The 26,016-nt window shown below is 45.4% G+C and overlaps 1 long non-coding RNA gene across 1 annotated transcript in view; it reads left to right on the plus strand.

Moving 5' to 3' along the window:
• The first annotated feature begins 3,453 nt into the window (after window positions 1-3,453).
• LOC130357882 (uncharacterized) overlaps window positions 3,454-26,016 on the plus strand; it is a 49,329-nt gene continuing 26,766 nt past the window's right edge. The window contains exon 1 of the long non-coding RNA XR_008889311.1: window positions 3,454-3,695. This is a non-coding gene — a long non-coding RNA (uncharacterized LOC130357882). The remainder of the gene's footprint in view (window positions 3,696-26,016) is intronic.

A 26,016-nucleotide genomic window follows, 5' to 3' on the forward strand; every position in this document is an offset into this window, starting at 1 on the left:
AGTTTGGTCCTGTCCCCTCCAGTGCCACATCATTCCTTCCCTTTTATCAGTTCCTGTGCCACATTTACCCCTCTCATCGCCACCCCCCATGTCTCATCATCCCCCCATGTCTCATCATTTCCCCCTGTCATAGACCACCACTAGCAATACAGACATTAAGCATTTAGTGCCTTCCCCCACCATCATTTCCCCCTGTCTCATCATCCCCCACCCTGTCTCATCATGTCCCCCCATCATTCCCCCCTCATCATTTCCCCCTGTCTCATCATCCCCCCACCCTGTCCCATCATGTCCCCCCATCATTCCCCCCTCATCATTTCACCCTGTCTCATCATCCCCTCACCCTGTCTCATCATGTCCCCCCATCATTCCCCCCTCATCATTTCCCCCTGTCTCATCATCCACCACCCTGTCTCATCATGTCCCCCCATCATTCCCCCCTCCTTCATCATCCCCCACCCTGTCTCATCATGTCCCCCCATCATTCCCCCCTCATCATTTCCCCCTGTCTCATCATCCCCCACCCTGTCTCATCATGTCCCCCCATCATTCCCCCCTCATCATTTACCCCTGTCTCATCATCCCCCCACCCTGTCTCATCATGTCCCCCATCATTCCCCCCTCATCATCCCCAACCCTGTCTCATCATACCCCCCATCATTCCCCCCCTCATTCCCCCCTCATCATCCCCAGCCCTGTCTCCTCATGCCCCCCATCATTCCCCCTCTCATCATTTCCTCCTGTCTCATCATGTCCCCCATAATTCCCCCTCATCATCTCCCCACCCTGTCTCATCATGTCCTCATCATTCCCCCCTCATCATCCCCCCATCCTGTCTCATCATCCCCCCATCATTCCCCCTCCCCATCATTTCCCTGTGTCTCATCATCCCCCCATCATTCCCCCCCCCATCATTTCCCCCTGTATCATCATCCCCCCATCATGTTCCTCCTATGAGTGGTCTTCAAGCAGCGGACCTCCAGATGTTGCAAAACTACAACTCCCAGCATGCCCGGACAGCTAACTGCTGTCCGGGCATGCTGGGAGTTGTAGTTTTGCAACATCTGGAGGTCCACAGGTTGAAGACCACTCTTCCCCTTTCCTTACCTGGCTGCGCTTTGGCAGGTCAGGTCAGGCAGGGGGGGTCTTGCGGGCTGCGGTCAGTGAAGCAGATGAGTGACGTCCTCTCCCGGCTCCTTGAGCCGCATCAGGGATGTCACTTTTCAGCGGCGACTACAGGAAATTAAAAGTGACATCACTGATGCCGCGCAGAGAAGCCGGCAGAGGACGTCACTCATTTGCTTCACTGACCGCAGCCCACAAGACCCTCCGCCAGACCTGACCTGCCGAAGCGCAGCCAGGTAAATAAAATAAACAAAACTATAAAAAGCAGGAAAAGGGGGAATGATGAGGGAGGGGGGAGGTAGGGAAAATGAAAAGTAAAACTGTCACTTGTTTTCTCCCGCACTATCCACAGGTACTGGTGGATAGTGCAGGAGACGCTGATTAAAAGGTAGGGCAGATCCGGACAAGGTAGGGCTCATTTTAATCAGTGTCTCCCGCACTATCCACCAGTACCTGTGGATAGTGCGGGAAAAAACAAGTGAGCGGGGAGGAGACGGCACTGGTCACTGATTTAAAGTGGCTGCGGCCGTGCTGCTAATACTTAACAAGCAGCCGCTGTAAATCAGTGACCAGAAGATTTATTGGCCTATAACACGCAGGCTTTTTGCCTTAAATTTTAGTTTTAAAAGTGCGTGTTATACGCCGATAAATACGGTAATCTAGATAAAATATGGAAACATAAATATAATAATTTATCCAAAGAATATAAAATACTCACACTGGGACTTGGAGAACTTTGACTCCGATAATCCGGCTCCTCTTCCTCCGAAGGGGAGTCCATTGGGTCTAAGTTCTGGGGAACAAAAATTCACCCCCCCCCCCCCCCAAAAAAAAAATTTCCCCAAAATAGCTATTATATAATGTCAAAATAATAGGGCTCTCTTGGTTTTTTATTTATTTTCTTAGGCATTCTGTCTATAAAAAAAAAAAAGAAATTGCACTTTAATTATAGAAATTTAAATGACCCCCTCCCCCCAAAAAAGGCAAAGTTGTGCCACATGGTCCAATCATTCTGCATACTACCCTAGCCAAAGCATTCATGCCCCCATACAAACTGTGTGCATAGACGCCCGTGTCATGCATAACTAAAAGCACATGGCAAGCATATGGTGGACCAAAAAATGCCGCAGAGTGCCACCACACAGTCCAAAAGGATCATGCACACTTCCCTCACAAAAGCATTCATGCCCCAATACAAACTGCGTGCAAAAATGACCGTGTCCTGCAAAAATGCAAGCACATGGCGGACTGGAAAATGGTGCAGAGTAGTAACACATGGTTCAAAATGATCATGCACAATTTCCTACCAAAAGCATTCATACCCCCATAAAAACTGCGGTAAAAAATGCCCGCAGCTACAAGCACATGTTCCCAAATACACTGAAAAAGTCACAAAAAAATACTACATAGCAGCCATCCATGTACTCACCTTCAGTCAAAGGAGATATTTGCAGTAAAAAACAACGGATGGTGAAGGATGGCGGTGTTGCAACCACAATGCTGCCTCCTGCAGAATCCATACGGAAGAGAGGGGGTGTGACAGGGGTGCGTGAGCACTACATCATGTGACTTCAGGGGCATGAAGGCTTTACTGAACAATCTCAGCAATAGTAATGGAACAACTTTATAGTGTGAAAGCAGCCATAGCTTGGCTAATATCCTATTGAGAAGTATGAAAGAGCTTGATGCCATTATCTTCCACATTTGCAAGGGGAAGAAAGATCTTTAGAGTATTTACAGCTGAATATATAACATGTTCGTTACATGGTGATGATGGAAATAATAACTATAAATAAATGGGTACTGCCAGGTGTGTACTTTTTAAATATTTAGACCAGTCTGCTGTACAAAGAGCAGTGGTAGTAGTAATTCACAGTAAGTTGAGCTATATGCTACCTGTGTATGGTCCTGTGGTCAATGGTGGATACTTGTTTTGTGAGCTTTATAGCTCTCAGGAAAATTGATAAATTCTTGTCTGAATAAAGGCCTATTCACAAAACTGTTTGGCAAGTCCATTTATTGCAAACATTTCTGCATCAAATAGACTGCTCTTATTTCTAAAAGATAGCCCTCATTCTTTAACATCATTTTCTCCAAGGATGGTAGCGATAAATAAGAACACAATGTAATCACCTCTTCTTGATATCAACACCGCAATTTCCTTCTTTTTCTTTGTTCACATTAAAGAAGTGTTGAGTCTTAACCTCAAAGCTCTTCCTTTATTCTTTATTACTCATAAAATCAGCTCACAATAAGATACATTTTTTGCAAATAATAACAGTAATGATTCCGAGAGATGTTTTAAAAGTGTATTCCTTATATTTCCTAGTCATTAAACTGCACAGGAAAAAAAAAATCCAGACTCGCTCCAAGACACACACATATTACTGCATATTTATTTTATGATCTGTGGCATCTCGTCCGTAGAATAAACAGAATAAAGGAGAAGGAAGATGAAAGAGATACATTGAAGTCAAGGGCTGTTTGTTAGTCTCTCTCCGCTGCAGAGGCTGGACCAGCACTGAACATCAGGAGGTCTTTGAAGACAAGAAATACAAAAATACAATTGTGTGAGTCATTTCATAAAGTACTCAGGTCAATAGTCTGAACCTCACAAAAGATGCTGAAAAACACTCAAGACGTAAAAATATAGTTTATATGAAGAACTGCTACATGCATTCTTCAATAACACGTTCCTAACACATGACTTCTCCATCATGTATGGTATATTTATTGCATCATATACCAAAATACATAGCAAGAGCGCATATGTTTAGGATCTAAGACCAGACACAATAGGTAAAACTACTTTCCCATTTCTCTACTCTTGGTGGCACAAAGAAGACTTAGGGAGTCACAACAGCAAAGTATTAAATCATCTTAAACCCATCGTAAAGGACCAAGCACATTTTATTTTTGCATTTTAGTTTTTTCCTCCTCGCTTTCTAAAAATCACAATTCTCTTATGTTTCCATCCACAGACCCATATGAGCACTTGGTTTTTGCGTGACCAATTGTACTCTTGTAAATACATCACTCATTTTAGCATAAATTGTATGCCACGACCAAAAAAATATTATTTGTGTGGGGAAATTGAAAAGATAACCACAATTTAGCAAATTTTAAAAGGTTTAGTTTTCATGCTGTACAATTTACGGAAAAAAACAAAATTTTTTCTTTATTCTGTTAGTCAATATGATCAACACCTTAAGGACATGTGCCATAAATGTACAGCGCTGCATAGCTTCACTTCATGCACAGCGCCGTACGTTCTGGCTGTGACACGAATGCAGGAGCTGCGCTCGCTTCCTCCACATCGGGTCCGGGTGGCTGTCAGCAGCCGCAGACCCACTGGTAATGGCGGACATCGGCGATCGCGCTGATGTCTGCCATTAATCCCTCAGATGCCATGATCAATAAATATCACGGCATCTGCGGCAGTGTGGCACTTAACCCCTTAATGACCAAGCCCATTTTCACCTCAAGGACCAGGCCAATTTTATTTTTGCGTTTTCGCTTTTTCCTCCTCGCCTTCTAAAATCCATAACTCCTTTATATTTCCATTTACAGAACCATATAAGGGCTTATTTGTTGTGTGACCAATTGTACTTTGTAATGAAGCCTCTCATTTTACCATAAAATGTACGGCGAACCCCCCAAAAAATTTTAGGGAGGAAATTTAAATGAAAACCAAACTTTTGCACATTTTGGAGGGTTTTGTTTTCACACTGTACACTTTACGGTAAAAATGACATGTGTTCTTTATTCTGTGGGTCAATACAGTTAAAATTATACCCATGGCTAGATACTTTTATATTTTTGTACCTCTTAAAAAGAATCTAAAACTTTTTGTACAAAATCAGCAATCTAAAATCGCCCTATTCTGACCACCTATAACTTTTTCATTTTTCCGTATATAGGGTGGTATGATGGCTCATTTTTTGTGCCGTCATCTGTAATTTTTTTAGATACCACATTTGCATATATAAAACTTTTAGATCATTTTTTATAATTTTTTTTAATAAAATGTGACAAAAAAGCTGCTTTTTAAAAATGTTTTACGTTTACGCCATTCACCGTACGGGATCATTAACATTATGTTTTGATAGTTCAGACATTTATGCACGCGGTGATACCAAATATGTTTCTTAAAAAAGATGTTTACGCTTTTTGGGGATAAAATGGGAAAAACAGACAATTTTCATTTTTATTGGGGGGAGGGGATTTTTCACTTTTTTTTTTACTTTTTATCTTTAGAATTTTCAACTTTTTTTTTTTACACTTTTTATGTCCCCATAGGGGACTATCTATAGCAATCTTTAATAATACAAAAAAGAGTAAAAAAAAGATAAATCATATTTGGTATCATCACGTAAATGTCCGAACTATAAAAATATAATGTTAATGATCCCCTACGGCGTCGTATCAACCTGCAAAAAAATATAATATAAAGTGATCAAAAAGTCACATATGCGCAAACATGGTAAAACAAACTACATATCATGATGCAAAAAATGATCCCTCACACATCCCTGTATACCGAAAAATAAGAAAGTTAGAGGTGGTCAAAATAGGGCAATTTTAAACGTACTGATTTTGTTAAAAAAAAGTTTGAGATTTTTTAAAAGCAGTACAATAATAGATATGTATGTAACCATGGGTAACATTTTAATCGTATTGACCCAGAGAATAAAGAAAACAAGTAATGTTTACCATAAAGTGTACAGCGTGAAAACTAAACCCCCAAAATGTTATGATTTTTTTTATTTCCTTACACAAAAAAATAATTTTTTGGGTTTACCATACATTTTAGGGTAAAATGAGTGATGTCATTACAAAGTACAACTGGTCATGCAAAAAACAAGCTCTCATATGGGTCTGGGAATGGAAATATAAAAGAGTTATGGATTTTAGAAGGCGAGGAGGAAAAAACGAAAACTCAAAAATAAATGGGCTGTGTCCTTAAGGGGTTAAAATGATATGCATGTTATATGCTTTTCTATTATTTAACTCCAAATCCAAACACTAACACCAAAAATTACAATAAAACATTTACATACTGGTAAGGCTTGTATGTATGTAATAGATGGAGGGACTTGCTAATTATTATCTAATGCTTGTAGTCTGACTTTGCATTTATATACACTAAACACTTTATTTTTACTGATTAGACTGCTATGACCTTTAGGATATTGCGATCGGTTATATGATATACACCTTTTCTTATTTCCCTCTGTTGTAATAACATTGTTACCCTGCCAACCCTAGTAGTGTACTGCCAGTTGGGATCTACATTTAGTGCCAATTGATGTATTTGTTATGTATTTTTAACTTTTTTTTCTTTTGGATTTAATAAAGATTAATGGGGGGCATTTACTAATCTTTTACTATGTAGTCTGTTTTTTACCCTGTTTTTTTCTACTTCATTTTTGACTATGTGCGACAAATTTACTAAATTGTTGCACGGCATTAATAAATTTGGCGCACATAGGCAAAAGTGGGAAATTTACTTCATGTAGTAGAAAAAATAGTCTGTTCCTTTTTCCTGCTGTCCGAATAGGTTTGGCTGCTGGTTTCCTTCTGGATCTTTTGTTTTTGAGTTTTTTTTTAGCTTTTTCACCACATCTAAATAATTCAATAACTACAGTGGTCCCTCAAGTTACAATATTAATTGGTTCCAGGAAAACCATTGTAAGTTGAAACCATTGTATGTTGAGACCATAACTCTATGGAAACGTGGTAATTGGTTCTAAAGGCACCAAAATGTCATCCAAAATAGGAAAAAGTGACAAAGAAAAATAAGTAGATAACTGATATAGATAAAGCAAATCCTTACATATAAAAGTAATAAAGATCTGCTGGGAGCTGTAAATTACTGTCTATGTCAGTGTTTCCCAAGCAGGGAGCCTCCAGCTGTTGCAAAACTATAACTCCCAGCATGCCTGGACAGCCAAAGGCTGTCCGGGCATGCTGGGAGTTGTAGTTTTGCAAAAGATGGGGCCACCCTGCTTGGGAAACACTGTCTATGTAGAGGACAGGAGCTTCTTCAGGGGTCCTGTACAGTACAGGCAATGTCCCAAACAAGTAATGGAGTCGCCCTCACCTGGTGTCCAAAAGAGCAGCTAACCCTGATACAGGTAAAGTGTACAGAACATGTAATACCAGACACCAGTCAGTGCATACACTTCAGTAATACAGGGGTTTTACCAGTGAATGCCCATTTTGATTGGTTGGTTCTTCCAGCCATTGACACGTTTTACAGATCTGGACTGTCTGTAGCATTGTATGTTGAGTCTGGTTTCAACTTACGATGGTCCAGAAAAGACCATTGTATGTTGAAACTATTGTATGTTGAGGCCATTGTAAGTTGAGGGATCACTGTAAATTGTAGTTATGGCTCAGAAGTGGTAAACGGCGTTTAGTGTGTGTGTTTATTACATTTTTTTAACACAGTTTTTTTCTCCCTAAATGTACTTACACTTTTTTTTTTTTTTTGGTTACTTCTTCTACAGATCTGTGTATCCTGTGGACTCCTTCGGATTCGGTGGACTACTTCGATGACCAGCGTTTTTCTTTGCTTGATGTTAATAAAATGGTTAACGAGGGCTTGTGGGGGAGTGTTTTTTGTAATAAATTTTTTTTTAAACCTGTTGTGTTTTATTTTTATTTTACTTTACTAGACAGGCTTAGTAGTGGAAGCTGTTTTATAGACTGAGTCCATTACTAAGCCGGGCTTAGCGTTAGCCACAAAAACAGCTAGCGCTAACCCCCAATTATTACCCCGGTACCCAACACCACAGGGGTGCCGGGAAGAGCCGGTACCAACAGGCCCGGAGCGTCAAAAATGGCGCTCCTGGGCCTAGGCGGTAACAGGCTGGCGTTATTTAGGTTGGGGAGGGCCAGTAACAATGGTCCTCGCCCACCCTGGGAACGTCAGGCTGTTACTGTTTGGTTGGTATTTGGTTGAGAATAAAAATAGGGGGACCCTATGCGTTTTTTTAATATATTTAATTATTTATAAAAAAAAAAAAAACGCATAGGGTCCCCCCTATTTTCATTCTCAGCCAAATACCAACCAAACAGTAACAGCCTGACGTTCCCAGGATGGGCGAGGACCATTGTTACTGGCCCTCCCCAGCCTAAATAACGCCAGCCTGTTACCGCTTAGGCCCAGGAGCGCTATTTTTGACGCTCCAGGCCTGTTGGTACCGGCTCTTCCCGGCACCCCTGTGGCGTTGGGTACCGGGGTAATAATAGGGGGTTAGCGCTAGCTGTTTTTGTGGCTAGCGCTAAGCCCAGGTTAGTAATGGACTCTGTCTATAAGACAGCTTCCGCTACTAAGCCTGTCTAGTAAAGTAAGAAAAAAACACAACAGGTTTTAAAAATTTTTTATTACAAAAAACACTCCCCCACAAGCCCTCGTTAACCATTTTATTAAAATCAAACAAAGAAAAACGCTGGTCATCGAAGTAGTCCACCGAATCCGAAGGAGTCCACAGGATACACGGATCTGAAATGAGAAGAAAACAAAAAAAAATGGGTTAGTACATTTATTATCACCTGCTCACACATCTCCCGCCCCGCACGACTACAACTGCCAGCATGCCCTTACAGTAAGGACATGCTGGGAGTTGTAGTTGTGTGGTGCAGGAGATGTGTGGGCAAGTGACAAGCTTGTCCCTTGCCCCCAGCTGCAGGACTACAACTCCCAGCATGCCCTTACAGTAAGGTGGGGCGGAGGCCGGGCACAGTGTTTCCCAACCTGGAACTTGTAGTTTTGCAACATCTGGAGGCACCCTGGTTGGGAAACACTGTTTTAGGCCAGTGTTTCCCAACCAGGGTGCCTCCAGATGTTGCAAAACTACAAGCCCCAGCATGCCTGGACAGTCAAAGGCTGTCTAGGCATGCTGGGAGTTGTAGTTTTGCAACATCTGGAGGCAACCTGGCTGGGAAACACTGGCCTAAAACAGTGTTTCCCAACCAAGGTGCCTCCAGATGTTGCAAAACTACAAGTCCCAGCATGCCTGGACAGTCAAAGGCTGTCTTGGCATGCTGGGAGTTGTAGTTTTGCAACATCTGGAGGCAACCTGGCTGGGAAACACTGGCCTAAAACAGTGTTTCCCAACCAGGGTGCCTCCAGATGTTGCAAAACTACAAGCCCCAGCATGCCTGGACAGTCAAAGGCTGTCTAGGCATGCTGGGAGTTGTAGTTTTGCAACATCTGGAGGCAACCTGGCTGGGAAACACTGGCCTAAAACAGTGTTTCCCAACCAGGGTGCCTCCAGATGTTGCAAAACTACAAGCCCCAGCATGCCTGGACAGTCAAAGGCTGTCTAGGCATGCTGGGAGTTGTAGTTTTGCAACATCTGGAGGCAACCTGGCTGGGAAACACTGGCCTAAAACAGTGTTTCCCAACCAGGGTGCCTCCAGATGTTGCAAAACTACAAGTCCCAGCATGCCTGGACAGTCAAAGGCTGTCTTGGCATGCTGGGAGTTGTAGTTTTGCAACATCTGGAGGCAACCTGGCTGGGAAACACTGGCCTAAAACAGTGTTTCCCAACCAAGGTGCCTCCAGATGTTGCAAAACTACAAGTCCCAGCATGCCTGGACAGCCAAAGGCTGTCTAGGCATGCTGGGAGTTGTAGTTTTGCAACATCTGGAGGCAACCTGGCTGGGAAACACTGGCCTAAAACAGTGTTTCCCAACCAGGGTGCCTCCAGATGTTGCAAAACTACAAGTCCCAGCATGCCTGGACAGTCAAAGGCTGTCTAGGCATGCTGGGAGTTGTAGTTTTGCAACATCTGCAGGCAACCTGGCTGGGAAACACTGGCCTAAAACTGTTTCCCAACCAGGGTGCCTCCAGATGTTGCAAAACTACAAGCCCCAGCATGCCTGGACAGTCAAAGGCTGTCTAGGCATGCTGGGAGTTGTAGTTTTGCAACATCTGGAGGCAACCTGGCTGGGAAACACTGGCCTAAAACAGTGTTTCCCAACCAGGGTGCCTCCCGATGTTGCAAAACTACAAGCCCCAGCATGCCTGGACAGTCAAAGGCTGTCTAGGCATGCTGGGAGTTGTAGTTTTGCAACATCTGGAGGCAACCTGGCTGGGAAACACTGGCCTAAAACAGTGTTTCCCAACCAGGGTGCCTCCAGATGTTGCAAAACTACAAGTCCCAGCATGCCTGGACAGTCAAAGGCTGCCTAGGCATGCTGGGAGTTGTAGTTTTGCAACATCTGGAGGCAACCTGGCTGGGAAACACTGGCCTAAAACAGTGTTTCCCAACCAAGGTGCCTCCAGATGTTGCAAAACTACAAGTCCCAGCATGCCTGGACAGTCAAAGGCTGTCTAGGCATGCTGGGAGTTGTAGTTTTGCAACATCTGGAGGCAACCTGGCTGGGAAACACTGGCCTAAAACAGTGTTTCCCAACCAGGGTGCCTCCAGATGTTGCAAAACTACAAGTCCCAGCATGCCTGGACAGTCAAAGGCTGTCTAGGCATGCTGGGAGTTGTAGTTTTGCAACATCTGCAGGCAACCTGGCTGGGAAACACTGGCCTAAAACTGTTTCCCAACCAGGGTGCCTCCAGATGTTGCAAAACTACAAGCCCCAGCATGCCTGGACAGTCAAAGGCTGTCTAGGCATGCTGGGAGTTGTAGTTTTGCAACATCTGGAGGCAACCTGGCTGGGAAACACTGGCCTAAAACAGTGTTTCCCAACCAGGGTGCCTCCAGATGTTGCAAAACTACAAGCCCCAGCATGCCTGGACAGTCAAAGGCTGTCCAGGCATGCTGGGAGTTGTAGTCTTGCAACATCTGGAGGCACCCTGGTTGGGAAACACTGGCCTAAAACAGTGTTTCCCAACCAGGGTGCCTCCAGATGTTGCAAGACTACAACTCCCAGCATGCCTAGACAGCCTTTGGCTGTCCAGGCATGCTGGGAGTTGTAGTCTTGCAACATCTGGAGGCACCCTGGTTGGGAAACACTGTTTTAGGCCAGTGTTTCCCAACTGTTTTAGGCCAGTGTTTCCCAACCAGGGTGCCTCCAGCTGTTGCTAAACTACAACTCCCCTGCGCAACTTACCGACTTCCGTAGGATCCAGCGCTGCACGACAGTGCCGCGCGACAGTGCCGCGCGACAGTGCCGCGCGACGATCTCCGACAGCGATCGTCGCTGGAGCCTCGGAAGGGTAAGTGAACTTCTTCGCCGGTCCCCTTCAGCTGTTTAGTTTTGCAACAGCTGGAGGACTACAGTTTACAGACCACAAACCAGTGGTCTGCAAACTGTGGCCCTCCAGCTGTTGCAAAACTACAACTCCCAGCATGCCTGGACAGCCAATGGCTGTCCAGGCATGCTGGGAGCTGTAGTCTTGCAACATCAGGAGGCACCCTGGTTGGGAAACACTGTTTTAGGCCAGTGTTTCCCAACAAGGGTGCCTCCAGCTGTTGCAAAACTACAACTCCCAGCATGCCCGGACAGCCAAAGGGTGTCCAGGCATGCTGGGAGTTGTAGTCTTGCAACATTTGGAGGCACCCTGGTTGGGAAGCTTGCGCAACTTACCGGCTTCCGTAGGATCCAGCGCTGCGCGACACTGCCGCGCGACGATCTCCGTCAGCGATCGTCGCTGGAGCCTCGGAAGGGTAAGTGAACTTCTTCGCCGGTCCCCTTCAGCTGTTTAGTTTTGCAACAGCTGGAGGACTACAAATTACAGACCACACACCAGTGGTCTGCAAACTGTGGCCCTCCAGCTGTTGCAAAACTACAACACCCAGCATGCCCTGACAGCCAAAGCCTATGGCTCTCAGGGCAGGAGCCCGGGCTGACATTACAGTGCAGCCGCCCGGGCTCCTCATACGGTCTCCCCGCTACCCCCCTTGTCTCCCGCCCGGGCTCCTCATACGGTCTCCCCGCTACCCCCCCCCCCCTCGTCTCCCGCCCGGGCTCCTCATACGGCCTCCCCGCTACCCCCCCCCCTGGTCTCCCGCCCGCGCCGCTCAGCTCCCGCTGCTACAAGACTACAACTCCCAGTGTGTCCTCACTGTAAGGCCATGCTGGGACTTGTAGTCTTGCAACAGCAGACAGATGGGAGTTGTGTGGCGCTGGCAGGTGAGAGGGGGGGGGGATGTAAATCACTGCAGTGTCCCTGTAGCGCAGTGAGGGTAGCGGGGAGAAAGTATGTCGGAGCCCGGGCGGCAGTAGCTTTTCCTGCTCCATGTTGGAGCTGGAGTAAATTTAGTCAATTTTTATGGCCGTTGCGACAGTTTATTGCGCAACTGCGACTGTCTCAGTTAATAAATTCCTGACCACTGCAAGTCAAAACTGAAAACTTGCGTAAATTAAGCGGGAAATTTTTTTTTTACTTTCTAGCTCTTGCTAGGGAAAGTCGCACAATTTATAGGGTAGGCGCAATTGCGACAATTTTGCGCCAAAAATAGTCAGAAAAAAATGACTAAACCCCTTAGTAAATGCCCCCCAATATGCTTGCTTTATTGTCATTTTTGGGTTAGAGTTTGGAGTTGGAGTTATTTGATATTGTTAGCACTACACCTTTGGGTGTTGGTTTACAGTAGGTACAATATCCTTCTTTTTGGCCTATAGCTTTTCTATTATTGTACCGCTTAAAAAATAAAATCTCAAACTTAACCCCTTAAAGACCCAGCCCATTTATACCTTAAGGACCCGGCCATTTTTTAACATTTGACCACTGTCACTTTAAGCACTAATAACTTTTACCTTTCATTTTGATTCCGAGATTGTTTTTTCGTAACATATTCTACTTTATGTTAGTGGTAAATTTACGCTGATACTTGAATAATTTCTTGGTGAAAAATTCCAAAATTTGATGAAAAAATTGAAAATGTAGCTTTTTTCTAACTTTGAAGCTCTCTGCTTGTAAAGATAACAGACATTCCAAATAAATTATATTTTGATTCACATATACAATATGTCTACTTTATATTTTCATCATTAAGTTGACATGTTTTTACTTTTGGATGACATCAGAGGGCTTCAAAGTTCAGCAGCAATTTTCAAATTTTTCACAAAATTTTCTAAATCTGAATTTTTCAGGGACCAGTTCAGTTTTGAAGAGGATTTGAAGGGCTTTCTTATTAAAAATACCCCATAAATGACCCCATTATAAAAAATGCATCCCTCAAAGTATTCAAAATGACATTCAGAAAGTGTGTTAATCCTTTAGGTGTTTCACAGGAATAACAGCAAAATGAAGGAGAAAATTCGAAATCTTCATTTTTTACACTCGCATGTTCTTGTAGACCCAGTTTTTGAATTTTTACAAGGGGTAATAGAAGAAAAAGGCCCCCAAAATTTGTAACCCAATTTTTCTCGAGTATGGAAATACCTCACATATGGATGTCAAGTGTTCGGCGGGCGAAGTGGAGGGCTCAGAAGGGAAGGAGCGACAATGGGATTTTGGAGAGTGAGTTTTGCTGAAAAGGTTTTGGGGGGGCATGTCACATTTAGGAAGCCCCTATGGTGCCAGAACAGCAGAAAATACCCACATGGCATAACATTTTGGAAACTAGACCCCTCAAGGCAGGTAACAGGGGGTCCAGTTAGCCTTAACACCCCACAGGTGTTTGGCGACTATTCTTTAAAGTCGGATGTGTAAATGAAAAAAAAAATTTCACTAAAGTGCAGTTTTTCCCCATATTTATCATTTTTACAAAGGGTAATGGGAGGAAATTCCCCCCAAAATTTGTAACCACATCTCTTCTGAGTATAAAAATACCCCATTTTAGGGCGTAAAATGCTCTGCGGGCGAACTACAATGCTCAGAAGAGAAGGAGTCACATTTAGCTTTTGGAAAACAAATTTTGCTGAAATGGTTTTTGGGGGGCATGTTGCATTTAGGAAGCCCCTATGGTGCCAGAACAGCAAAAAAAAAAAAAACACATGGCATACTATTTTGTAAACTACATCCCTCAAGGAACGTAACAAGGGGTACAGTGAGCCTTAACACCCCACAGGTGTTTGACAACTTTTTGTGAAAGTCCGATATGTAAATGAGAAACATTTTTTTTCCACTAAAATGCATTTCCCCCCCCAAATTTTACATTTTTACAAGGGGTAATAGGAGAAAATGACCCCCAAAATTTGTAACCCCATTTCTTCTGAGTATGGAAATACCCCATGTGTGGACGTCAAGTGATCTGCTGGCACACTACAATGCTCAGAAGAGGAGGAGCACCATTGAGCTTTTTGAAAGAGAATTTGTTTGGAATGGAAGTCGGAGGCCATGTGCGTTTACAAAGCCCCCCCCCCCCGTGGTGCCAGAACAGTGGACCCCCTCACAGAATTTAATAAGGGGTGCAGTGAGTATTTACACCCCACTGGCGTTTGACAGATCTTTGGAACAGTGGGCTGTGCAAATGAAAAATAAAATGTTTCATTTTCACGGATCACTGTTCCAAAAATCTGTCAGACACCTGTGCTCATGCTCATTATACCCCTTATTACATTTTTTGAGGGGTGTAGTTTCCAAAATGGGGTCACATGTGGGGGGGTCCATTGATCTGGCACTATGGGGGATTTATAAACACACGTGGCCTTCAATTCCGGACAAATTTTCTCTTCAAAATCCCAATAGTGCTCCTTCTCTTCTGAGCATTGTAGTTCGCCCGCAGAGCACTTTATATTCCACATATGGGGTGTTTTCTTACTCAGAAGAAATGGGGTTGCAAATTTTAGGGGGCTTTTTTCCTATTTTCCTTTGTGAAAATGAAAAATTTAGGGTAACACCAGCATTTTAGTGAAAATCTTTTTTTTTTTCATTTTCCCATTCAACTTTAATGAAAATTTGTCAAACACTTGTCGGGTGTTAAGGCCCACTATACCCCTTGTTACGTTCCGTGAGGGGTGTCGTTTCCAAAATGGGGTCACATGTGGGTATTTATTTTTTTGCGTTTATGTCAGAACCGCTGTAAAATCATCCACCCCTGTGCAAATCACCAATTTAGGCCTCAAATGTACATAGGTTGCTCTCACTCCTGAACCTTGTTGTGCGTCCGCAGAACCTTTTACGCCCACATATGGGGTATTTCCGTACTCAGGAGAAATTGTGTTACAAATTTATTTATTTTTTTGCTTTTACCGCTTGTGAAAATAAAAAGTATGGGGCAACACCAGCAGGTTAGTGTAAAAAAAAAATTTCACTAACAGGCTGGTGTAGCTCCCAACTTTTCCTTTTCAAAAGGGGTAAAAGGAAAAACGCCCCATAAAATTTGAAGTGCAATTTCTCCTGAGTACGGAAATACCCCATATGCGGGCGTAAACTGTTTCCTTGAAATACGACAGGGCTCCGAAGTGAGAGAGCGCCATGCGCATTTGAGGACTAAATTAGGGATTGCATAGGGGTGGACATAGGGGTATTCTACGCCAGTGATTCTCAAACAGGGTGCCTCCAGCTGTTGCTAAACTCCCCGCATGCCTGGACAGTCAGTGGCTGTCCGGAAATGCTGGGAGTTGTTGTTTTGCAATAGCTGGAGGCTCTGTTTTGGATACACTGCTGTACGATACGTTTTTCATTTTTATTGTGGGGGACAGTGTAAGGGGGTGTTTATTTAGTGTTTAACCCTTTATTGTGTGTTAGTGTAGTGTTTTTAGGGTACATTCACACTGGCGAGCGTTTACGGTGAGTTTCCCGCTAGGAGTTTGCGCTGCGGCGAAAAATTTGCCGCAGCCCAAACTTGAAGCAGAAAACTTACTGTAAACTCACCCGTTTGAATGTACCCTGTACATTCACATGGGTGGACAAACCTCCAGCTGTTTCAAAACTACAACTCCCAGCATTACTGACAGACCGTGCATGATGGGAGTTGTACTTTTGCAACAGCTGGAGGCACACTGGTTGGAAAACCTTCAGTTATCTAACTGTTGCAAAACTACTCAACTCCCAGCATGTACTGATTGCCTAAGAGCATGCTGTGAGATGTAGTTATGCAACAGCTAGAGGTACTCAACTACAACTCCCAGACAGCTGTTTGCTGTTTGGGCATGCTGGGATTTTCAGTTTTGCAAGATCTAGAGGGCCACAGTTGGATCACTGCACAGTGATCACAAAACTGTGACCCTCAAGCTGTTGCAAAACTACAAATCCCAGCATGCCCAAACAGCTGTCTGGGCATGCTGGGAGATGTAGTTTTGCAACACCTGGAGGGCTACAGTATAGAGACCACTGTATAGTGGTCTCAGACTGTAACCCTCCAGATGTTGCTAGGCAACTCACCGGCTTACGTAGTATCCAGGGAGTCGCATCACTGTCCTCTTCTTCCGTCGATCCCCGTCCTGATCGCAGCCCGCAGCCGTCGCCGATGGGTAAGTGGATCTTCGGCGCCCGGTCCTCTCTTGTTTCCCCGTTCTGCCCCGCCTATTGTGGGTGGGCAGAACGAGGAAAACGTGAGTTAACCACCCCGCCCCCCGATCTGCTATTGGTCATCGCTTTTGATGACCAATAGCAGGGATAGGAGGGGTGGCACCCCTGCCACCTCACTCCTATCTCTTCAGGGGGATCATCGGCGTCTTGGACAACCGCGATCCTCCTTATATTCCGGGTCACCGTTCCTCTGGTGATAGAAGGAAGTTTGGGGTGTTCAGGGAGAGTTATAAATTGTATTTCCGTTTCCGTTTCAGCTAGCTCTGAAATTCAGAGAGTAGGTATTGTTATGTCCTTACTTCAGGGGGATCCTTAGGAATGGGTGTTTTCTTTGCCTCCATCCGCTCCTGAACTAAGTTCGGTGGACATTCTTTTCTCTTCTTTGGGACTGCTATATGACGAACATGACCGTGCAGCTTTTTCTGAGTCCCAGTTGGTTAGCCTTAGAACGTCCGAGGAGTATTGTGCGGATTTTCGTAAATGGTGTACAGCCTCGGGATGGAATGGTCCAGCTCTTAGGTGCCAGTTCAGACTGGGGTTGTCTGACAATAAAGGATGTTTTTGTTAGTTATCCTTCACCTGACTCCTTAGAACAGGCTACGACATTAGCTGTACGACTTGACAGACACCTAAGAGAGAGACAAGACGTAAATGGTCTGCTTCTTCTGTTTTTCACTCTACTATCACCATGTTGTCTCCTTCTACTATCTCTCCTGTCTCTTCTGAGGAACCCATTCAAATAGGGAAGTTGTCCTCTCAGGAGAGAAGCACCATCCGGAGGAACAATAACTTTTGTTTCTATTGTGGAGAAGCAGGACACCAGATACAAGTCTGTCCCAAACATCAGCAGCTGGGAAACGCCAGCGCCTAATTGACAATCGGAGATATCTCCGAAATCATGTTCTAAACTTCTGTTACTTGTATTTGTGGATTTAGGCTCAGTTGCCAACTTTGTTGATCTGAGTTTTATAAGAATCTTCCTTTGAATTCGCTTGAGAACCCAATCCCCATAGCTGGAGTGGAGTACACGCCTTTGTCTGGGGGTTGTGTCTCTTCTTTCACTCCTGAAGTGGGATTGTTGGTAGGTTCATTGCACTATGAGAGAATCACATTTTTTGTTTTGGAAAGGTTGTCGTAAATTTGATCCTGGGTTTACCCTGGTAAAGATGTCTTAATCCAATGTTTGATTTGTGCTCAGGGAAACTCATCAAGTGGGGTTCCGACTGTATTAACAAATGTATTTCCACTTGCATTACAACTCTTGGTGTGGCCCAGAGTGATATCCCTGAATTTACTTCTGTTTTTCTGACGAGGGCTTAAAATAACATGCAATACAAAATTCCATAAAAAAATACCATCATAAAAACAACTTGCAAGGAGGAATTAGTGGAGGAAGGCTCCCATTTCATTTTTAGCATTCAGCCCTAGTGGGCCCAACGCATTCAGTTGGTCAATCCACCAGGCTTCTTTCTTTAAGAGTATATGGTGCCTGTCCCCACATCAGGATCAATTCTCCATATTTTATTTTATTTTTTCAAAATTTCTATTCAAAATTTTCAGGTTACAACTAGAGATGAGCGAACTTTTGAAAAATTCAATTCAGCCGATTGGCCGAATTTTCCGAAAAAGTTGGTTTTGATCCGAAATTTTTTGCGGCAAATCTATATTAAAAAAGGCTATTTCTAGCCTACAGACAGCCTCAATAGGGGTATAGAACACTTTGCTGTGTTCTAAAAAGCATATGGAGTGTGCTGCGGTAATGAAATAATACTGTTATTCAGAATAACATGCAGATTACCGGCATCGCTTTTTGAATCACTGCCGCACAGCAGAACAATGACAGAGCCTGGTGGTGGCATCAGTGTGAGGAGACCATATAGTGGCTGAATGACACAGTGTGGAGGTGTTTGCAGCATGAGGAGACCATATAGTGGCTGAATGGCACAGCGTGGAGGTTTTGGCAGCATGAGGACACCATAAAGTGGCTGAATGAAACAGCTTGCATGAGGCTGAAGCATGAGGAGACCATATAGTGGCTGAATAACACAGTGTGGAGGTGTTGGTGCAGCATGAGGAGACCATATAGTTGCTGAATGACATAGCGTGAAGGTGTTGGCAGCACGAGTCGGCACTAGGCCTTCACAATCCCTAAGATTAAAAGATGAATTTATAAATTTAAACCGAAGATTTTGGATAGCGGGTGCTACCTATGAGAAAATCTGAAATTCCCAGACCCAGGCCCAGCAGCGCCATCAGTAAACCATATATTGCCTGAATGACAAAGCCTTGAGTTGGCTGTTGCATGAGTACACACCAGGGTTTCACAATCCCCCCAAAAAACCCCAACAATTTTTGAAATTTTTGAAGAAGATTTTGGATAGCGGGTGCTACCTATGAGAAAATTTGAAATTCCCAGACCCAGGCCCAGCAGTGCCATCAGTAAACCACATATTGCCTGAATGACACAGTCTGGAGTTGGCTGATGCATGAGGAGACCATTGAAATGTCTGATTTTTTTATTTGAAATTTAAATCAAACTTTGAGTGTCATGGACCCAAGCGTGTGGGTACGAAGGACCAAATCTAACAAGCCCCCACAGCGGCATCAGTAAACCATATATTGTCTGAATGACACAGCCTGGAGTTGGCTGATGCATGAGTACACACCAGGGCTTCACAATCCCCCCCAAAAAACACAAGAATTTTAGAAATTTTTGAAGAAGATTTTGGATAGCGGGTGCTATCTATGAGAAAATTTGAAATTCCTAGACCCAGGCCCAGCAGCGCCATCAGTAAACCATATGTTGCCTGAATGACACAGCCTGGAGTTGGCTGATGCATGAGGAGACAATTGATATGTCTGATTTTTTTACTTGAAAATTAAATCAAACTTTGAGTGTCCCGGACCCCAGCGTGTGGGTACAAAGGACCAAATCCAACAAGCCCCCACAGGGCTCATGTGGCCATGAGATGTAGGCGCAACGTCTCCATTGCCCTGACTGGCCATTGTTTCCAAGACTTTTTGCCAATCAAACCATGTGAAGAACAGCGTGACACCGCCGTGCCCTGCACACATGGTATGCTGAAGGGCCACTGAGACTTGTCCGGGCAGTGGAGGCTTAGGACACAGTGGAGGATGTGGAGGCGGAGTAGCACACTGTCACAGGACCAACGGGCTAACAGAGTGTAGCAGGAAGCAGCATGAGTACACACCAGGGCTTCACAATCCCTAAGAAAAATAAACCTTTTTTTTTATTTTTGAAGAAGATTTAGGACAACGGGTGCTACCTATATATTGCCTGAATGACACAGCCTGGAGTTGGCTGATGCATGAGTACACACCAGCGCTACACAATCCCTAGGAAAAAACACAACAATTTCTGAAATTTCTGAAGAAGATTTAGGACAGCGGGTGCAGCCTGGAGTTGGCTGCTGTTACGCCGAGCGCTCCGGGTCCCTGCTCCTCCCCGGAGCGCTCACGGCGTCTCTCTCCCTGCAGCCCCCCGGTCGCAGCTGACCGGGAGCGCTGCATTGACATGGCAGTCGGGGATGCGATTCACACAGCGGGACGCGCCCGCTCGCGAATCGCATCCCAAGTCACTTACCCGTTCCGGTCCCCTGCTGTCATGTGCTGGCGCGCGCGGCTCCGCTCTCTAGGGCGCGCGCGCGCCAGCTCTCTGAGACTTAAAGGGCCAGTGCACCAATGATTGGTGTCTGGCCCAATTAGCTTAATTGGCTTCCACCTGCTCCCTGGCTATATCACATCACTTCCCCTGCACTCCCTTGCCGGATCTTGTTGCCTTGTGCCAGTGAAAGCGTTTAGTGTTGTCCAAGCCTGTGTTACCTGAACTCCTGCTATCCATCTTGACTACGAACCTTGCCGCCTGCCCCGACCTTCTGCTACGTCTGACCTTGCCTCTGCCTAGTCCTTCTGTCCCACGCCTTCTCAGCAGTCAGCGAGGTTGAGCCGTTGCTAGTGGATACGACCTGGTTGTTACTGCCGCAGCAAGACCATCCCGCTTTGCGGCGGGCTCTGGTGAACACCAGTAGCCTCTTAGAAGCGGTCCACCAGCACGGTCCACGCCAATCCCTCGCTGACACAGTGGATCCACAACCTGTAAGCCGAATCGTGACAGTAGATCCGGCCATGGATCCCGCTGAGGTGCCGCTGCCAAGTCTCGCTGACCTTCCCACGGTGGTCGCTCAGCAATCGCAGCAGATTGCCCAACAAGGACAGCAGCTGTCGCAGTTGACCGCCATGTTACAGCAACTTCTGCCTCTGCTACAGCAGCAACCATCTCCTCCGCCAGCTCCTGCACCTCCTCCGCAGCGAGTGGCCGCTCCTAGCCTCCGCTTGTCCCTGCCGGACAAATTTGATGGGGACTCTAGACTCTGCCGTGGATTTCTGTCTCAGTGTTCCCTGCATATGGAGATGTTGTCGGACTTGTTTCCTACAGAACGGTCTAAGGTGGCGTTCGTAGTGAGCCTTCTTTCAGGAAAGGCCTTGTCTTGGGCCACACCGCTCTGGGACCGCAATGATCCTGCCACAGCCACAGTCCAGTCCTTCTTCGCTGAACTCCGGAGTGTCTTCGAGGAGCCAGCCCGAGCTTCTTCTGCCGAGACTGCCCTGCAGAACCTGGTCCAGGGTAATTCTTCAGTGGGCGAGTACGCCATCCAATTTCGTACTCTTGCTTCCGAATTATCATGGAATAACGAGGCTCTCTGCGCGACCTTTAAAAAAGGCCTATCCAGTAGCATCAAGGATGTGCTGGCCGCACGAGAGATTCCTGCCAACCTGCAAGAACTTATCCATTTGGCCACCCGCATTGACATGCGTTTTTCTGAGAGACATCAGGAGCTCCGCCAGGAAAAAGACTTAGATCTCTGGGCACCTCTCCCACAGCATCCTTTGCAATCTACGCCTGGGCCTCCCGCCGAGGAGGCCATGCAAGTGGATCGGTCTCGCCTGACCCAGGAAGAGAGGAATCGCCGTAGGGAAGAAAATCTTTGTCTGTACTGTGCCAGTACCGAGCATTTCTTGGTGGATTGCCCTATTCGTCCTCCACATCTGGGAAACGCACGCACGCACCCAGCTCACGTGGGTGTGGCGTCTCTTGGTTCAAAGTCTGCTTCTCCACGTCTCACGGTGCCCGTGCGGATTTCTCCTTCAGCCAATTCCTCCCTCTCAGCCGTGGCCTGCTTGGACTCTGGTGCCTCTGGGAATTTCATTTTGGAGTCTTTGGTGAATAAGTTCTGCATCCCGGTGACCCGTCTCGTCAAGCCGCTCTACATTTCCGCGGTCAACGGAGTCAGATTGGATTGCACCGTGCGTTACCGCACAGAACCCCTCTTGATGTGTATTGGACCCCATCACGAAGTGATTGAGTTCTTCGTCCTTCCCAACTGCACCTCTGAGGTCCTCCTCGGTCTGCCATGGCTCCGGCTTCATTCTCCCACCCTTGACTGGACCACCGGGGAGATCAAGAACTGGGACTCTGCTTGCCATAGGAAGTGCCTCTCCCCCCCTCCCAGTCCCGTCAGGCAAGCCTCAGTGCCTCCTCATGGCCCCCGTCCTGGTGACACACTGCCCCGTGCCAGGCTTCGCCCTCTGCCCTCCCTCCCCATTCCCACTCCTGCTGTACTGCCTGCCTTTGAGGAAACCCTCCATTCACTCCCGGTGTCCTCGTCCCAGGTAAAGCAGTTGTCGGACAAAAAAAGGGGGAGACCTAAGGGGGGGGGGTACTGTTACGCCGAGCGCTCCGGGTCCCTGCTCCTCCCCGGAGCGCTCACGGCGTCTCTCTCCCTGCAGCGCCCCGGTCGGTCCCGCTGACCGGGAGCGCTGCACTGACATGGCCGTCGGGGATGCGATTCGCACAGCGGGACGCGCCCGCTCGCGAATCGCATCCCAAGTCACTTACCCGTTCCGGTCCCCTGCTGTCATGTGCTGGCGCGCGCGGCTCCGCTCTCTAGGGCGCGCGCGCCAGCTCTCTGAGACTTAAAGGGCCAGTGCACCAATGATTGGTGCCTGGCCCAATTAGCTTAATTGGCTTCCACCTGCTCCCTGGCTATATCTCATCACTTCCCTTGCACTCCCTTGCCGGATCTTGTTGCCTTGTGCCAGTGAAAGCGTTTAGTGTTGTCCAAGCCTGTGTTACCTGAACTCCTGCTATCCATCTTGACTACGAACCTTGCCGCCTGCCCCGACCTTCTGCTACGTCTGACCTTGCCTCTGCCTAGTCCTTCTGTCCCACGCCTTCTCAGCAGTCAGCGAGGTTGAGCCGTTGCTAGTGGATATGACCTGGTTGTTACTGCCGCAGCATGACCATCCCGCTTTGCGGCGGGCTCTGGTGAACACCAGTAGCCTCTTAGAACCGGTCCACCAGCACGGTCCACGCCAATCCCTCGCTGACACAGTGGATCCACAACCTGTAAGCCGAATCGTGACAGCTGCAGCACGAGGAGAACGTTGAAAAGTCAAATTTTTTTTATTTGAAATTTAAATCAAACTTTTAGTGTCCAGGACCCCGGCATGTGGGTACAAAGGACCTAATCTAACAAGCCCCCACAGGGTTCATGTGGCCGTGAGATGTAGGCACAACATTTTGTACCTTTGTTTAAGAACAAGCAAATATCCAAGAGTCCAGAAGACTCTATAATGCAGGACGGTGGACCACAAAAAGACATTCTTCTCTAAAGTAATTTTTCTGAAATAAAGAAGCAGAGTTCATCCTTCTCCGTATTATTTTTGAAAATTTTTATAAAAAAATCACACACACAAGCGTTCAATGGTGTAATGGTTATTATTCTGGGAGATTCAAGTTTATTACTGAGAAAATTATCAGAAAATTTGAAAAAAACAGTATCCAAGAGGGTTTAATAACCCCATACATTGCACCATAAATGTTGAAATTTTAATTAAGCATGTATGTATCTATTTCAAAATTCCTAAAATTAAAGGCCCAAGCCCAGAAGCATCATGAAGGCAAGTAATTCCTGAAAGACACAGGAGCAGTCAGGAGTAGGCATCACCAGTACCCAAGAGGCTTTCATAACCCCTTACATTGCACGATCAATCGCGAGATCGAGCAATAACAGGTGTGTGATGCCCTCAGATGTCCGGGGCTGCACGCGCCCTACACTGAACGGACTAGCGTGTGTCTATCCTTCATCGACAGGAGCAGGTAAACTGCTGAACCCCGTTCATGATAGGGATCAGGGATTGCAATTATTTACCATGAAAGAAGAATTCCAACTAAGTGCGGGTCATAAGCTTGGGTTCATTAAGTCCCTGCCCTTTGTACACACCACCTGTCCCTCCTATCGATTGGATGGTTTAGTGAGGTCCTCGGATCGTCCTCAGCGGGGAAGGCGACAGCCCTTGCAGAGCGCCGAGAATTTAAATTTGCATTAAGCATGTATTAGCTACTGCTAAACTTCCAAAAATTAAAGGCCCAAGGCCAGAAGCATCGGTGAGGCAAGAAGTACCTGAAAAACATAGGATGAGTCAGGAGCAAACATTCGCAGTACCCAAGAGGGTTTCATAACGCCTTCACTTAAGATCAATGTTGAAATTTGCATTAAGCATGTTTTTAGCTACTGCTAAACATCCAAAAATTAAAGGCTCAAGGCCAGAAGCATCAGTGAGGCAAGTAGTTCCTGAAAGACACAGGATGAGTCAGGAGCAGGCATTCGCAGTACCAAAGAGGGTTTCAAACCCCTTAAATTTAACCCCTTAAGGACCGAGCCCTTTTTCACCTTAAGGACCAGAGCGTTTTTTGCTCATCTGACCACTGTCACTTTAAACATTAATAACTCTGGAATGCTTTTTTTCTGATTCCGAGATTGTTTTTTCGTGACATATTCTACTTTAACTTAGTGGTAAAATTTTATGGTAACTTGCATCCTTTCTTGGTGAAAAATCCCAAAATTTGATGAAAAAAATGAAAATTTTGCATTTTTCTAACTTTGAAGCTCTCTGCTTGTAAGGAAAATGGATATTCAAAATAATTTTTTTGGGGTTCACATATACAATATGTCTACTTTATGTTTGCATCATAAAATTTATGAGTTTTTACTTTTGGAAGACACCAGAGGGCTTCAAAGTTCAGCAGCAATTTTGAAATTTTTCACAAAATTTTCAAACTCGCTATTTTTCATGGACCAGTTCAGGTTTGAAGTGGATTTGAAGGGTCTTCATATTAGAAATACCCCATAAATGACCCCATTATAAAAACTACACCCCCAAAGTATTCAAAATGACATTCAGTAAGTGTATTAACCCTTTAGGTGTTTCACAGGAATAGCAGCAAAGTGAAGGAGAAAATTCAAAATCTTCATTTTTTACACTTGCATGTTCTTGTAGACCCAATTTTTGAATTTTTGCAAGGGGTAAAAAGGAGAAAATTTTTACTTGTATTTGAAACCCAATTTCTCTCGAGTAAGCACATACCTCATATGTCTATGTTAATTGTTCGGCGGGCGCAGTAGAGGGCTCAGAAGGGAAGGAGCGACAAATGGTTTTTGGGGGGCATGTCACCTTTAGGAAGCCCCTATGGTGCCAGGACAGCAAAAACACACACATGGCATACCATTTTGGAAACTAGACCCCTCAGGGAACGTAACAAGGGGTAAAGTGAACCTTAATACCCCACAGGTGTTTCACGACTTTTGCATATGTAAAAAAAATATTTTTTTTTACCTAAAATGCTTGATTTCCCAAAAATTTTACATTTTTAAAAAGTGTAATAGCAGAAAATACCCCCCAAAATTTGAAGCCCAATTTCTCCCGATTCAGAAAACACCCCATATGGGGGTGAAAATTGCTCTGCTGGCGCACTACAGGTCTCAGAAGAGAAGGAGTCACATTTGGCTTTTTGAAAGCAAATTTTGCTCTGGGGGCATGCCGCATTTAGGAAGCCCCTATGGTGCCAGGACAGCAAAAATACACACATGGCATACCATTTTGGAAACTAGACCCCTCGGGGAACGTAACAAGGGGTTAAGTGAACCTTTATACCCCACAGGTGTTTCATGACTTTGTATATGTAAAAAAAAAAATTATTTTTTACCTAAAATGCTTGTTTTCCCAAAAATTTTACATTTTTAAAAAAGGTAATAGCAGAAAATATCCACCAAAATTTGAAGCCCAATTTCTCCCGAGTACGGCGATACCCCATGTGTCCCTAAACTGTTGCCTTGAAATACGACAGGGCTCCAAAGTGAGAGCGCCATGCGCATTTGAGGCCTAAATTAGGGACTTGCATAGGGGTGGACATAGGGGTATTCTACGCCAGTGATTCCCAAACAGGGTGCCTCCAGCTGTTGTAAAACTCCCAGCATGCCTGGACAGTCAGTGGCTATCTGGCAATACTGGGAGTAGTTGTTTTGCAACAGCTGGAGGCTCCGTTCTGGAAACAGTGGCGTACCAGACATTTTTCATTTTTATTGGGGAGGGGAGGGGGGCTGTGTAGGGGTATGTGTATATGTAGTGTTTTTTACTTT

Source organism: Hyla sarda, chromosome 2, assembly GCF_029499605.1.
Source record: "Hyla sarda isolate aHylSar1 chromosome 2, aHylSar1.hap1, whole genome shotgun sequence".
In the NCBI taxonomy this organism is placed as follows: Eukaryota; Metazoa; Chordata; class Amphibia; order Anura; family Hylidae; genus Hyla; species Hyla sarda.